Source organism: Gopherus evgoodei, chromosome 2, assembly GCF_007399415.2.
Source record: "Gopherus evgoodei ecotype Sinaloan lineage chromosome 2, rGopEvg1_v1.p, whole genome shotgun sequence".
In the NCBI taxonomy this organism is placed as follows: Eukaryota; Metazoa; Chordata; order Testudines; family Testudinidae; genus Gopherus; species Gopherus evgoodei.
The window spans coordinates 233,727,408-233,740,674 of NC_044323.1; the positions used below are offsets into that span (position 1 = coordinate 233,727,408).

At 39.6% G+C, this 13,267-nt stretch overlaps 1 protein-coding gene and 1 long non-coding RNA gene across 5 annotated transcripts in view; one reads left to right on the forward strand and one right to left on the reverse strand.

The window, feature by feature from the left end:
* The window catches only part of LOC115646825 (cytochrome P450 7B1), a 194,864-nt gene that overhangs the window by 168,895 nt on the left and 12,702 nt on the right, over positions 1 to 13,267 (reverse strand). The gene's annotated exons all lie outside the window — the stretch shown is intronic.
* Positions 128 to 10,276, forward strand: LOC115646826. Of its 4 annotated transcripts, none has more exons than XR_003999133.1 (5): positions 128 to 637; positions 939 to 1,063; positions 1,947 to 2,009; positions 4,901 to 4,964; positions 9,844 to 10,276. It is a non-coding gene; the product is annotated as an uncharacterized LOC115646826 (long non-coding RNA). The 4 variants fall into 4 exon arrangements; XR_003999132.1 differs by having other exon boundaries at positions 939 to 1,059; XR_003999135.1 differs by lacking the exon at positions 1,947 to 2,009.

A 13,267-nucleotide genomic window follows, 5' to 3' on the forward strand; every position in this document is an offset into this window, starting at 1 on the left:
CCCTTTGCTAGAGGGGCCTCTGAACTTTATAGGGAATGTTCGGGGAAAAGCCGGTGTGCCGCAACTAGAGACTACAACTCCCATGATGCATTGGAGAAAGAGGGAGAGACTTCTTTGGGCAGGGAGAACATGCTACGGACTACATTTTTGGAAAAGGAGTGAGATTGTTGCTGTGGGGCTCTGTCTGTACCAGAAGCTGCTGCTGAGAGCCTGCAGGGGCTTTGATCGAGCAGGAAGCCTCAGAGGCTGTTGGTGGTTTCACTGGAGTCAGAGCAGAGACTGTTGCTGTGCCTAGAGCTGAAGGAAGTGGGCCTGCAGTGAAGGAATTGTGAGTAACCTGCACTCTTGTTTGGGAAAGTACTGGCAAGGGAAGGGGCACAGCAGAGAGACTGAGTCTGAGGAGAGGCAGAGTGATCTTCCCATTGAACCAGAACCCAGAGCTGCTGCCATTTGGTGGGGCCAGCTCCAATCCTCAGAGGGGTTGTGCAGCTTGGCTGGACTGATGCATAGAACCAACAGAGCGCTGTCTCCAGCTGCAGATCTTCAAGCACTCCCACACAAGTGCCTAGGACTCTGAAATCCAGAGGAGTGTACACTCTAAGGTGGGGTAAACGGTGGCAGTGTAAATGCTGGTTATGTAAGTTTCATTTATTACTGTATACTATATTTGTTAATTGATTTTATTCAGCTGTCCCCTGTGGATTTAAATTAGTAGTGACATATAATCTCAGACTGCTATACCCTGATTTGTTGTTAAATAAAGGTGTGTTAACTCTAATTTAAGTATATTGGATGTATATTATTTTTAATTGGTATTTTTGAGTTACATCCTTGCCACAGATTATATTAGTTATTATTAGAATAGCTTTATTCCTGGAGGTTCCCAAGGCACATCACTGAGTCTGTACAGGGACACTGCCAATTTTAAATTCCTTTAGGAGTAAAGAGACTGCAGCAGAGGGGTGAATAGAGAGGATTTCCATCTCTCCATCCAACAGCACCCTGGGGATACTCAGGCTCTTCTTTAATGTCAACAACATCAGGCGTCCAGGCACACAGGTAGGTGAGTGTTGCCTGCTCCTGAGTAACCAGGGAGGGAAGGGGGGGGGGTTTACATAAATATTTGCAGATATGAAAAATGTATTGAAAGAAGATCCATTACAGTCAGGTCCAAAAGAGCATGTTCAACTAAACGCAGAGCTCAGTTTGTTTGAGAATGATGGTGGGAGCACTTTCCCAGATGTACATTGCTAAATACACTGTTGCAGGGGTTCTCAAACTGAGGGTCGGGACCCTAAGGGGGTTGCGAGGTCATTACATGAGGGGTCACGAGCTGTCTACCTCCACCCCAACCCCGCTTGCCTCCAGCATTTATAATAGTGTTAAATATATTAAAAAGTGTGTTTAATTTATTGGGGGGGGTTGCACTCAGAGGCTTGCGATGCAAAAGGGGTCGCCAGTAAAAACGTTTGAGACCCACTGCACTAGTGGTTCCCAATATCCCTCTCTTGTGGCTTAACATTCACCTGTTGTTTCTTGCTAACACTACTCAAATCCCATAATCCCTTGCGGATGACAAAGTTTGTGAGGTCAGGGTCAAACAAGAACCTCTGGGTGAATAACTGGTGTGCTGGGTGAGCAGGCTCATTGGTGGAGACGGTACAGATTAGGAGTTGTTGAGCTGGTTGCTGCTGAGCTGTAGGAGGCTTCCCCAGAGTGAGGGCGGACACAATGTTGTTGTTGAGGGTTTTTCTCCTCACTCCTCTCCTTCCCCCAACCCTGCACTCTGATCTGGGGCAGCACTGTTTTAAGAAAAGGTTGCAGTTGTAGTTCAAGTTCCATGACTTCTTGGAGCATCTCTTCCCCTCCTCTAAGCCAACTGCCGTTCAGGCACTGGCTCCTCCTGGGTCTACACATTTGCTAATTTTTTTGTTTTGTTTTCTCAGCTGATGGGGTACAACTGAGAAGTCCTGTAGTAGAAGACAAATAGGAATAGAAGAAGATTAGAGGTGATAGCCATTAATGAATCACCCATACCTTTTGATCGTTATGTTAAGATCCAGGTGGAATTACCAGGTGGTTCACCAACACAGAAACTTAATTTTTTGTCATTGTGTTTTTAGAAAGTCCCCTTATACGTTACAGTGACAGAAGCAATCATCAGACCCCACTCAAATGGAGAAGGGGGGGAGAGGAAGGGAGGTATCTCATTAGTCGAACAGTAAATATCCCAAAAAGGAAAGAGTCACTACCCAGAGAAAAGAAAAGAAAGAAAGAAAGAATCTCTCAATTCTCAATATCTATTGGCAAACAAGTTGATATAAAATATAGAGCCTGCTGAAAACTAATCACTGATAAAAACAGATTTTTAACTTTTATTGAAAAAAATTTACATGACATATGAACTCTGTAGTCATATGATAATATAATTATCATTTGAATTACAGTAGCACTCAAAGGCCTAAGTAAGGATAGTGGGCCCTGTTATGCTAGGTGCTGTACAAACACAGATTTGGAGAAATTAGAGAAATTCAGAATGCTAAGTAGTGTTTACTGGGGGGGAGGTGAGATAAGCAGGGCAGGGAGTGGTTCTATCAGCAGGCTCCAGGGGGGAAAATTCCAACTACCATACTCTGCGCTGAGTTTGCCGTGAGCAAGGACATTTAATCCTCTGGTGGGATATAAATGCTCCAATCCTTCTCCTTGGAGGAAACACTGGCCACCAACAGGAGTAGGGAAGGGATTTCAATATGTTGGTGCTCTCTTAGCGTTAATTTGGTATTTGTCACGAGTTCATGGGAAAAGAAACTCTCTGTTGTATTAGTGTTTATTGACGCTGTAACTCATCCTATACCTGAATACAGGGCTGGAGTAAGGGAGGGCCACAGGTCAAAGGGAGGGATTTTGCTATAAAACACATATTAAAGACCCTTTGTCCCTGGCCAATCTTTCCCATGAGGAAGGGGCTGGTTGAGGGATTTCAGCTGAGAGTTATATCTCATTGGGCAGGGAACACTGGGCTTCTATTTTGGTTTGGGACCTACTGTAGTTATTGTTTGACGAGGTAACCACTTCAGAGTAACGTTATTACCAAGTAACAAGTATTGGGATTTCCAATGTCACACAATATACAATGCTGCAGCTATTCATTTAAATCACAGTCATGTGTGGAGTCTTTATTCACCAACCTCTTAGTGCCAATGACCAAGATCTTATTCTTGGAGAGCTACTATCACTAATAATCTAGCACTAAAAGAGTTATATTAGATCCATTTTACATAGTGTAGTGATAGAAACAAACTGAAACATCAAATCAATGCATTATTGTTTTTCTGTTAACATTTGCAATTGCAAAAATCTTCTTGTTTTCATTTTGATTAAAAACATCTAACATCTTTTAACTATAATACTAGTCATTTTACCAGTCATATTCCAACTGTAAATTGTCCATTTGAGTCTCCGTAACTGTTAAGGCACAACTCAAAAGGCAAGATAGCGCAAGTGTTCATGGCTCCTAAACAGGAGTCTCAGTAGTATTTACAATAATCCAGACACATTCCAGATACTGTACAAAATAAACGAAACAGTATTTCTAAATGTTTTCACTAAATGAAAATGAGGCAGTGGTTCATCTGGTTCATATTCACACAACCTTATGTATCTCTGTCTGCATGGCCTCAGTTAAAAAACTGGCAAATCCCAAACAACCAACAAACAATGAAGAGCTCTGCCTTACACAAAGAATGAGGCAATAAACAAAAACATTGATCCAAGCTTATGTTCTTGGTGAGGAAAAGGGGACAAAGAACAAATGGTGTCAACTCTTAGTGATTTGACTTGGCAAGCACTGTTGAAATGAATGTCTGAATTATCCAGTCTACACCTTCCAGCAGAAGTCAGTGTAAAATAAGAAATGTTTATTTACAACATCAGCATGCGAAATGTTACACAGAATATGGCCCTGTTAGCATACTGTGGCATCCAAAAGTATCTTTCTTTAAAAAAAAAAAATATGTCCATTTAGCAATTAAAAGACATGTCCATTCACTCCTTGGGGTTGGCTTTACCTCCCACTCAGTAGGGGTAATTAACCACTGGAACATCTTCCCGAGGCATGGAGGTACATTCTTCATTACTTGAAGTCTTGAAAACAGGATTGACTATCTTCCTAAAAATATGCTATCACTCTACCACAAATTACTGAGCTTGATGAAGGAACTACCAGCAATGAATGACCTTCGCTATGCACAAAGTAAGACTAGGTAGTCACAATGGTTTCTTTTTGGCCTTAATATCTGAGTCTATTTCTGAGAGAAGCTGGGAGCGGTGTTCTGTTTCTTTTAAACTGTACCAAAAAGCCAGACAGGAGGGCAGAGGGGGAAGGTTCAGCACTCTCTTTTGGACTGTTATCCTCTCAGCCCAACCAGGAGAGATGCACTTCTTTGGTTTAGGATTTTGACAGTACCAAAGTCAGTGTTAAGGCCTAGAATATATTGTATCTGATGTGATTCTGTACAATATCAAAGGAAGTTCAAAAAAATAATGCTTATTTTTCATATTATACTATATGTAGTGTACAGGCTTGGCCTAATTTCATAGTATTTCTGCACATCAGTACAATTTCCACTACACAGAATATGACAAACTACACCACTACCTCGATATAATGCCACCCGATATAATGTGAATTTGGATATAATGCGGTAAAGCAGAGCTCCAGGGGGGCAGGGCTGCGCACACCGGTGGATCAAAGCAAGTTCAACATAACACGGTTTCACCTATAACATGGTAAGATTTTTTGGCTCCCAAGGACAGCATTATATCGAGGTAGAGGTGTATATCTTTACAGACTGCAGAAATAAAAAATACTGACTCATTTACTCATTCTCTTCCCTTGAAGGTGAACCATATTTTTGACAATAAAGTGGCAGTATCAGAAGTGCAGTTCTCTAACCACAAGCCAGGTATTGTACAAGCAGCTGTTGATGTGAGGAAATTATCCAACCCAACTGTTAACAATTCTGACACTCCTAAGCATTGACAGCTACCTTAATCCAACCTTCAAAAATATTATATGCAACCAACTATGACATGAACTTAATTATCTTCACTTGGACCTTCAAATGAGTTCTAATTCTGAACTCAGTTTGTTGCACTTCAGTGCCTGGGGATTCATTTGTGCATGTCACACATACTGTGAAGACATTAGCTGTTTAGAAGTACATATACCATTTTTGTACAGTCATGTACTGTAGGCTAAGCTCCTCTCTCAGATATGGACATGTAACTCCCAATGCAATCAGATTAGCAGTACATATTTCAAACTTCTTGTGGAAACTAATACTGACCCCAAATAAAAGTCTCTCATCCCAGCAATTTAATTCTTATACTCCATTTTACTATGGTGCAGATTCTCTTGTTCATGATAATTAAAATATCTTAAGTTACCAAAACACCATTCATGACTCATCTGTGACGCCTGAATTACAAACAATTCTTCAGTTTCTCGCACATCATTATAGCCACTCCTCTAAAAGGAAGTTTATGAGCAAGAATAGGCATGCAGTATGTGGTAATAGGCCATTACACTCAGACATGAAAGGTTATTAAACCTGCTTATTGGGAAAACAGCTTTCACCTATCACCACTAAAAACTAACTCTGAAATCTGAAATTTTTTTAAAAAGGAAAAAACAATCCAACCAAGTGGAATAACCAAAAAAAATCCCATCATAGAGAATACAAACAGAACTATCCAAAGGAACAAGGAAACGGTACAAATTCCACTGGAAATTCAACAGAGATATTCCAGCTCACAGAAACCAAATCAAACCTGCTCGTGATGCTCTTCTGTATCTGTCCTACAAGCTGAACCAATACATTTCTATTTTGGAGGCCAACTTAATTCGTGGACTCCATTTTTGTTAGTGTAACTGCATTCACAAATAACTGAGTGTATCTTTGCATCTGGAATGAATTAGATGCCTAACTAGTAATATTTGTGCCATAAAAAAAAAAAGTACAATCATTTGTGGATGCAAAATTGTGTTGTCAAAAAAGAACATGGGGTTGGGACCTGGCTGAAAATCTGGGGTGAAATCCTGACCCTACTGAAGTCAATGGAATTTTTGCCATTGACTTCAGTGGGGTCAGGACTCACCCCCTGACTTCAAAATCCATGTAAGTGTTGTACTTTTGCATTCAAACTACATAATTACTTGGGGAAGTTACAGAGTTAGTTTCAATCTAGGGCTACACTAACTTGCAGTGGGAAAACTGCTGGAGAGAAGGAACAGCGATTCATCATGGCTACAATCTACCCCTCCACAAGAGGGGGCCTTCAGAGAGCTAATGAAACCCAGAAAATAGGCAGCACTGGCCAGGAAGGGCAGAGAGCAGCACAGCTGGGGAGGTACTGATTCAGTGCATTCCTACAGCAGCATCTACTGATAGGACCCCTAGTGGAAAACAGAGCTGCTCTCCCTTGCACAAGGGTTCTCAAACTGGGGGTCGGGACCCCTGAGGGGGTTGCAAGGTTATTACATGGGGGGTTGCGAGCTGTCAACCTCCACCCCAAACCTCGCTTTATCTCCAGAATTTATAATGGTGTTAAATATATTAAAATGTGTTTTTAATTTATAAGGGGGGTCGTACTCAGAGGCTTGCTATGTGAAAGGGGACACCAGTAAAAAAGTTTGAGAGCTACTACCCTAGCAGCTCTGCAGTCAAGGTCAGATAGGTAAGGCTGCCTCAGAGATGTGGTTTTCCTCAGGGCATTGCTAGAGAGGCAGAAGTAGGGGAGTTTAGCAGTTGTAACTAGGAATTATCCATACTATCTATGTTTGGGTTTAACTGAATTTCAGGAGTTTCTAATTTTAAATTTTTTTACTAACTACAATTAGAATTGGTAAAAAATATATAATATAAAATAATAAATTATTATTAATAATAATCTAAAAGGCATATAACAAAAAAATCTAAATTTTGAACATGATCTCATTCAAAGTGTTGAAAAGAAGTCATTACATTTTCTAAATTTTCACTATTTACAAATAATTATCAAAAACACTGACAATATTAATTTACTCAAACCTGGAGTTTTTTGGTAAATGAAAAATTGTCAATAATCATTTTGATAATGTTTTTGATATTTTTAAATGAAGATTTGAAAAGGCAACAAAGTTTTTGCACATAATAAAAAAATTGAAGAATGATAACAAATTATGTTGAGAATTTTGTTTTCAATGAAAAAAACGTAGAGCTCAAAATTTCAATTAGCTTTAGCTACAAAGCTGTTGTAAGGTATTGGCCCTTAAATTAATGACACTCACTATCAGCCTTAACTTCAGTTTCATAATTTTTTTGTCCATGATATTTTAAAGGGCTCTGCTCCCTGTAGAGTTTATTTTTAATACCAATCAAAGTTGTAAAGCTTTGTCCAAAGTTTTTTTAATAAGACTTTTGCTGCATTGTATCCTCCTGTATAAAAGCTTAAACGTGGGGACAGGAGACCCCAAAAAATTCTGCAACAGTCACTTAGCAAGCAAGATGACAGCTCCTGTAAGGGAGGCAGGATTTGGTGAGCTGCAGTAGAGGTAGGAGATGTGGACTTCAAATTCTCTGTATCCTGAAGATCCACAGGGAATGAGAGTTCCAGCTACACAAAGAAGGGCTGACCCTCCCTGGTGCTGCCTGGCCATTTCTCAGAAGCCGTGATGCCACTGATTATCTATGGGTATGTCTACACTACAGTTAGGAGCATGGTTACCAGCTCATGCAGAAAGACACACACTAGCTCTGCTCAAGTTAGTATACTAAAAATAGCAGTGTAGCAGTGAGGCAGCTCAGGCTAGCCACCCAAGTATGTACCAAGGGGGTCCAGGCAAGTTTGTACTCAGATAGCTAGCCTAAGCTGCTCCCCATACTATCCCCAGCTAAACTTCTATTTTTAGGGTGCCAGGTTGAGTGGAGCTAGCATATTTGTCCATACCTACCAGTGGAAGCATGCTCCCAGCTTCAGTGTAGACATATGTCTTTGAGGAAGACTGCAGGCATGGAGTACAAGATAGTACCTCAAGGAGCACCTTCAGCATCTGACAAATATTCACTAGAATGTCAGACAGGTCCCCAAGACGGCATATGTAGAACATCTACTCCCTGATCCAACTTCTCCCAAGAGACTTAATCCTGTAAACTTGCAGTATGTTCCCAAGGAGGGAGGAGCATATTACAAAGGGGGCTACTCTCAATGCTCCCTTTTTAGCCATTTTACTCTTCTTTGCTCCCTTCACATCTGCAAGCAGAGTGGTGGAACTGACCATTTGATCAGGGCCCGACCTAATATTCACTGAAGTCAATGGAGATATTCCCATTAAATTCAGTGGGCACTGGATCAGGCCCACAAAGAGAAAGAGTGTTTCAGAATATCAGAATACTGCTCAGAAAACTGCAACAAAATTGAAATATTGGAAGCACAACCACAGTAGTTTTTTTCTGATATGAATTACAAAAAGAGAAAAAGTACAAGCGGTTAAGAAGAAACAAGATGTATTCTATAAGGGAGCCAAGATATATTTTTTTCCTGACATGTGCCAAACAAAGCTGAAGAAACAGAAGAACTTGGCAACATTCAAAAAGCCAGTTTGTGGAGAAAGGAATAAAGCCAAGCTCCATGTGGTTTAGAAAACAGAAAACTTTTGTACTGCAGGATTTCTGGTCAGCTAAAATTTTCCCAGATGTGCAAAAGGATATTAGTCAAAAAAGTATATTTATCAAAAAACATCAGAAGATGATAAATAAAATAACACCAGTGAAACAATGGCCCCTTGGAATCTATGAACACCTCAAGCTTAAATCAAAACTCAAAATCTGTTTCATATTTGAAAAATTTACTGCTCTATTAGACTGTAAGGTCACGTGTGTTAGACAGGAAACATGGACAAGTGTTAAAGCATGGGATTAAAAATCAGGAGAACCGAGTTCCATTCCTGGTTCTGCTATACATTTGCTGTGTGACATTTATGAAAGAAAAATGGCAATTCACATTTGGGATACTGCTGAAATTCATACATGAGATTTTACCCTTTGAGTTGCAGAGCTACTGCATTTATGGTAGTCACCTCTTTTAGCTTCTACATTTCCCACATCACTATACACTAGGCTGAACCAGTGACAACATACAGAACTGGAAAAAGTCTTCTGTTTTATAGAAACATATAAATAAGATGAACACAGTTCAAGACATCCCCACTTGGTCTGGTGCTCTATCCCCCTCTGGTGGTGGCAGGGTCACCTAGAAATCAGTGAGCTACAGGCTGGGCTAAGAGAGATGGGTCTTGTAACACAGGCACTAGTTTCTCATGCACTGAGATCCAGAAACAGCAAGGCTTAAACCTTGCTGTTGATGACTCACCCAGGTGGTGATGATACATATGCAAATATTTGAATGATGAAGGCAAACAGCTTTAACTAATAGAACAATTATGTCAGACCATACTTTCCATAACAGCACAAATATGGGGACAAAAGGAATTGAGTAACAACATAAGGCAAAGTACTTACCCTTAACATCATACAGCTTGATTCAGTTTGTTTGTAGAATTAGCATGATGTGGGGGTTTTCCCTCAGAATAAATTATTATGAATTCCCTGCAATACAGTACACAGGTCACTGACTGGTCAGGGATCTGCTGCTATGCCTATCTTGTCTTCCCGTTCCCATGAGAGGTGGGACATAAGTGATTATTCCAGCAATTTTGAGTATTTTAGAGTATTTTGTGAGTTATTCAGATACATGAATCAATACATCATTAGGTAGGAAATAATTATTATCCCTATGTTACAGATGGAAACTGAAGCACGGAAAGACTAAATGACTTGCTCAAGATGATACACTATATTTGTGACAGAACCAGCAGCAAGCCCAGACCTTCTGAGCCTCAGTCCAATGCCTTTACCAACTGCAAGACCATCCTTCCCAGACCATCCCAGGAATACAATAGGAGACGTCATTTCCTGAAGCCTCAGACAAGGAAGAGCCAAATCACATTACCAGTGCTTAAGCAGCTGAAGTGGCCACTTCCACTATTATGCCTCCAGAAGACAGATTTGTTCCTTTGTATCTGCCAGGGCCACCAGGCTTAAGATTTTCCCCTCTGTGCCTTCTTTCATACCATCCCTTACACTTCAAAAAACCACCCAATTACAGTTTGTCAAGTACCCTCCATCTCTTCCTTCAAAAATCAATAAAGACCAATCTATTCTATGAGGCATTCCACCCTTTTCTGTTTGTTCTGTCTCATGCTTTAAGAATGCCAATCCTTTGGGGCAGGGACATTTGTTTGCTCTACACATTCTGCACAATGTATAATATGGTGTGCTATATATAGGATGGAGGCACTAGTCACAGTGCCATAGTTAAGGCTGAACCGATTTTGCACTGAAATAATAAATTAAAATAATTATCCCTTTATTTTATTCATTTTCTCCAATGAGTAACTGATAAAAGAATAAAGCAAAGTTCCATTAGCATTTCCTAAAAGAGAAAGATGGCCAGAGTTTCCTATCCAAATTTTGGAAAGACAAAAACAAAATACTGATTTTTAACTGAAAAAAATGTTTACGAGAAGCTAATAATTTTGGAGTCTTATTTGCAACAAAAATGACTACTTTTTTTTTTATTTCCATGGCATTTCCTATACAAAAATTGGTAAAGCACATATGAATGACTTTTAGAGATTAACAAAGATAAGACAAAGTACAAATTAAAGCAGAACGAAGTAGGTCAAACGAAGTGGGAGGGAAAAAAATAACTGTTGCTAGGTGGCAGTGTACCTTAAGCAAAGAATATTGTAAATCATAGATTCTTGTGAAGTTTGTTACTTACTAAGATGCATATTACTTGTTCCCATAATACCATTCTCCACACCTAGATGAAAAACATAAACCTAGATATACATTAGGCACAGATCTTTTTTGAGCAGACTGAGAAGCAGCACTGAAAAACTGTTTATGAGACAGACCATTATGCAATATCCTCAAGAGAATAGCTTCACAGTCCTTTTCTGGTTGCTTGAGAACTAAAAACCCAGTGAACTGAGACTGTACAGCTTGAAAAGAGCAGAGATTTGCTTATTGCATTTCATCCAACCATTGTTGAGCTTCAACAGAAAAAGAATGCAGAGAAATAAATTTTAACTACAACTTAACTCTTTCCAACATAATAATGAATCCAAGATGTTGAAAAACATAATAAATGCACTGTTTAAAACAAATTATCTCATAGTTATTTAAATGTTTATTTCCCTACTTAAAACAGAGTTAATTAGTCATTAGCTCTATTAATTTTAGGGTAAAGATGGCTAAGACAATAAGAAGTGTGGAGGATGAAACTAACACACAGGTCATGAAAATGTCTATGCATACAATGCCCTTGCAATAAATAGCATACAAAGCAAGTTGTTAGGAGAAAAAGATACTGAGAGCAGAGGTTAGAATACCAGAAAAATCTATCTGTCATTCCTGATGTTTCCTCAAACAAGAAAACTACCTTAACATATTGCCTAAATTAGCAGAGTAGTAAAACAGACAAGCTGATGACATCTCGTGAACTACAATTCACTTGGTAAGAAAGCTGTTAACAGGCTCACAACTTGTCACAAAAAAGGACAGGATGTTCTGGAGACAAAGATGAAATCTAACTTCTTTTCAGAAATATCTGTCTGGGCACAGGAAGGTGATCTCTTGGAGAAGGATTTTAAATAAATTTCAGTCTGTTTTTTTTGGAGGGAGTCTAAACTAACGAAGAGAGAGAAAGTTGAACACAAGCATGATTCAGGGCACAGTCAAGCTGTAACTGAGGGGGTTAGTAAGAAATGTCCGTGGGGGTAAATATTTTCCATAACTACCCACTTTAGGGTTCTTTGAAACACTAGTTTTGTTCTTTGAAACACTAGTTTTGGCCATCACCAAAGACAGGATATTGAACTGGAAGGACCATTGGTCTACTCCAGTATTGCAGTTTTTACACTCCTACATGGTTACGTTCAAGTGAGTTACATGTAATGTATATTTTTTCATTCATCTCAAAGAGTTAACTCTAAAGCCTAGTGTTGTCTATTAAAATGTCAACCTTGTTAACTACTTCACAGCTGATCATTTTAGCAGACACATACGTCTAACATTTTTATCCATCATTAGATTTCCTGATATCATGGTAGTACACATGGTCTTGTCGTATTTGCAGCATCAGACCCATAGGTAAGAAATGTTTCTTGTCAAGGATTTTAAAGCTTACATCATTAAGGGGCAGATTCTGTTCACCCTACTTTGGACAATAATCACAATGACTTCAGTGGCACTATGCCGTGAGTCAAGCAAGCAAGATATGTGCTGTTTAACCTCGTACTTGGATAGATTATCTGCATGCAGAGGAGAACAGCTTGAGAAGAAAGAATTAGAAAGCCAATGCTGATTCAATAATTTTATGACGATAAATGGGAATATTCACAATAAAATGGCAAGTGCCACCAGGTTTTTCCATATTAGAAATCTTTCTGAATGGGGAAAAATGGGGAAAGAAATGAAGGCAGAACTCCCTGGAGACAAAAACATTCCTTCCTCCAGCAAACTGCCCAGTCCCTCCAGAGCAGCTTTTCTTCCTTCCACAAGAGATAAACCTTTTTGTTGCAGGCAGGAGGTAATGAGCATCATCGGATACTGAAGTTTAACCCAAAATAATATTTGCTGTGATGGAGCAAACCTTTGTTCTTGATTCTGTTTCCTTCACTATCCCTGATATTAAGCTTTGGCAAAGACTGTTAGAAATCAGCTTTTCCTTTGTATTATTTATTATTATTGCCAGCATTCAAAAGATAAACATGTATTAAAAGGGAAACTCCTCTTCCTTCCTTTACAATCCCCAAATAATGTTGTGACATTCCTCTCTGGTGTTATCTGGACCAGTGACCTGCTAGGCCTCTCCAATCCTTGACTCTGGGAGCCAGCCTTACCCTGCTCTGCTGAGAGAACCCCCACTCCTGGGCTGTTCAAGCACAGCTTCCGGCATGTAAGCTGCTACTTGCAAGCGAATGACACTAGCCAGTATCTCTGGTCCCAGAAACAAGCCTATGCCCACTGGACGCTGCAAGTTTACATAAGTTTGTCAATTTAACAAAGAAGTTGATATGTACCAGGCTTGTTCTCCCCAGGGGAGTTTCTGACACACTGCAAACCAAATGCACTGCTTCAGGTAGAATAAAAAAGCAGAT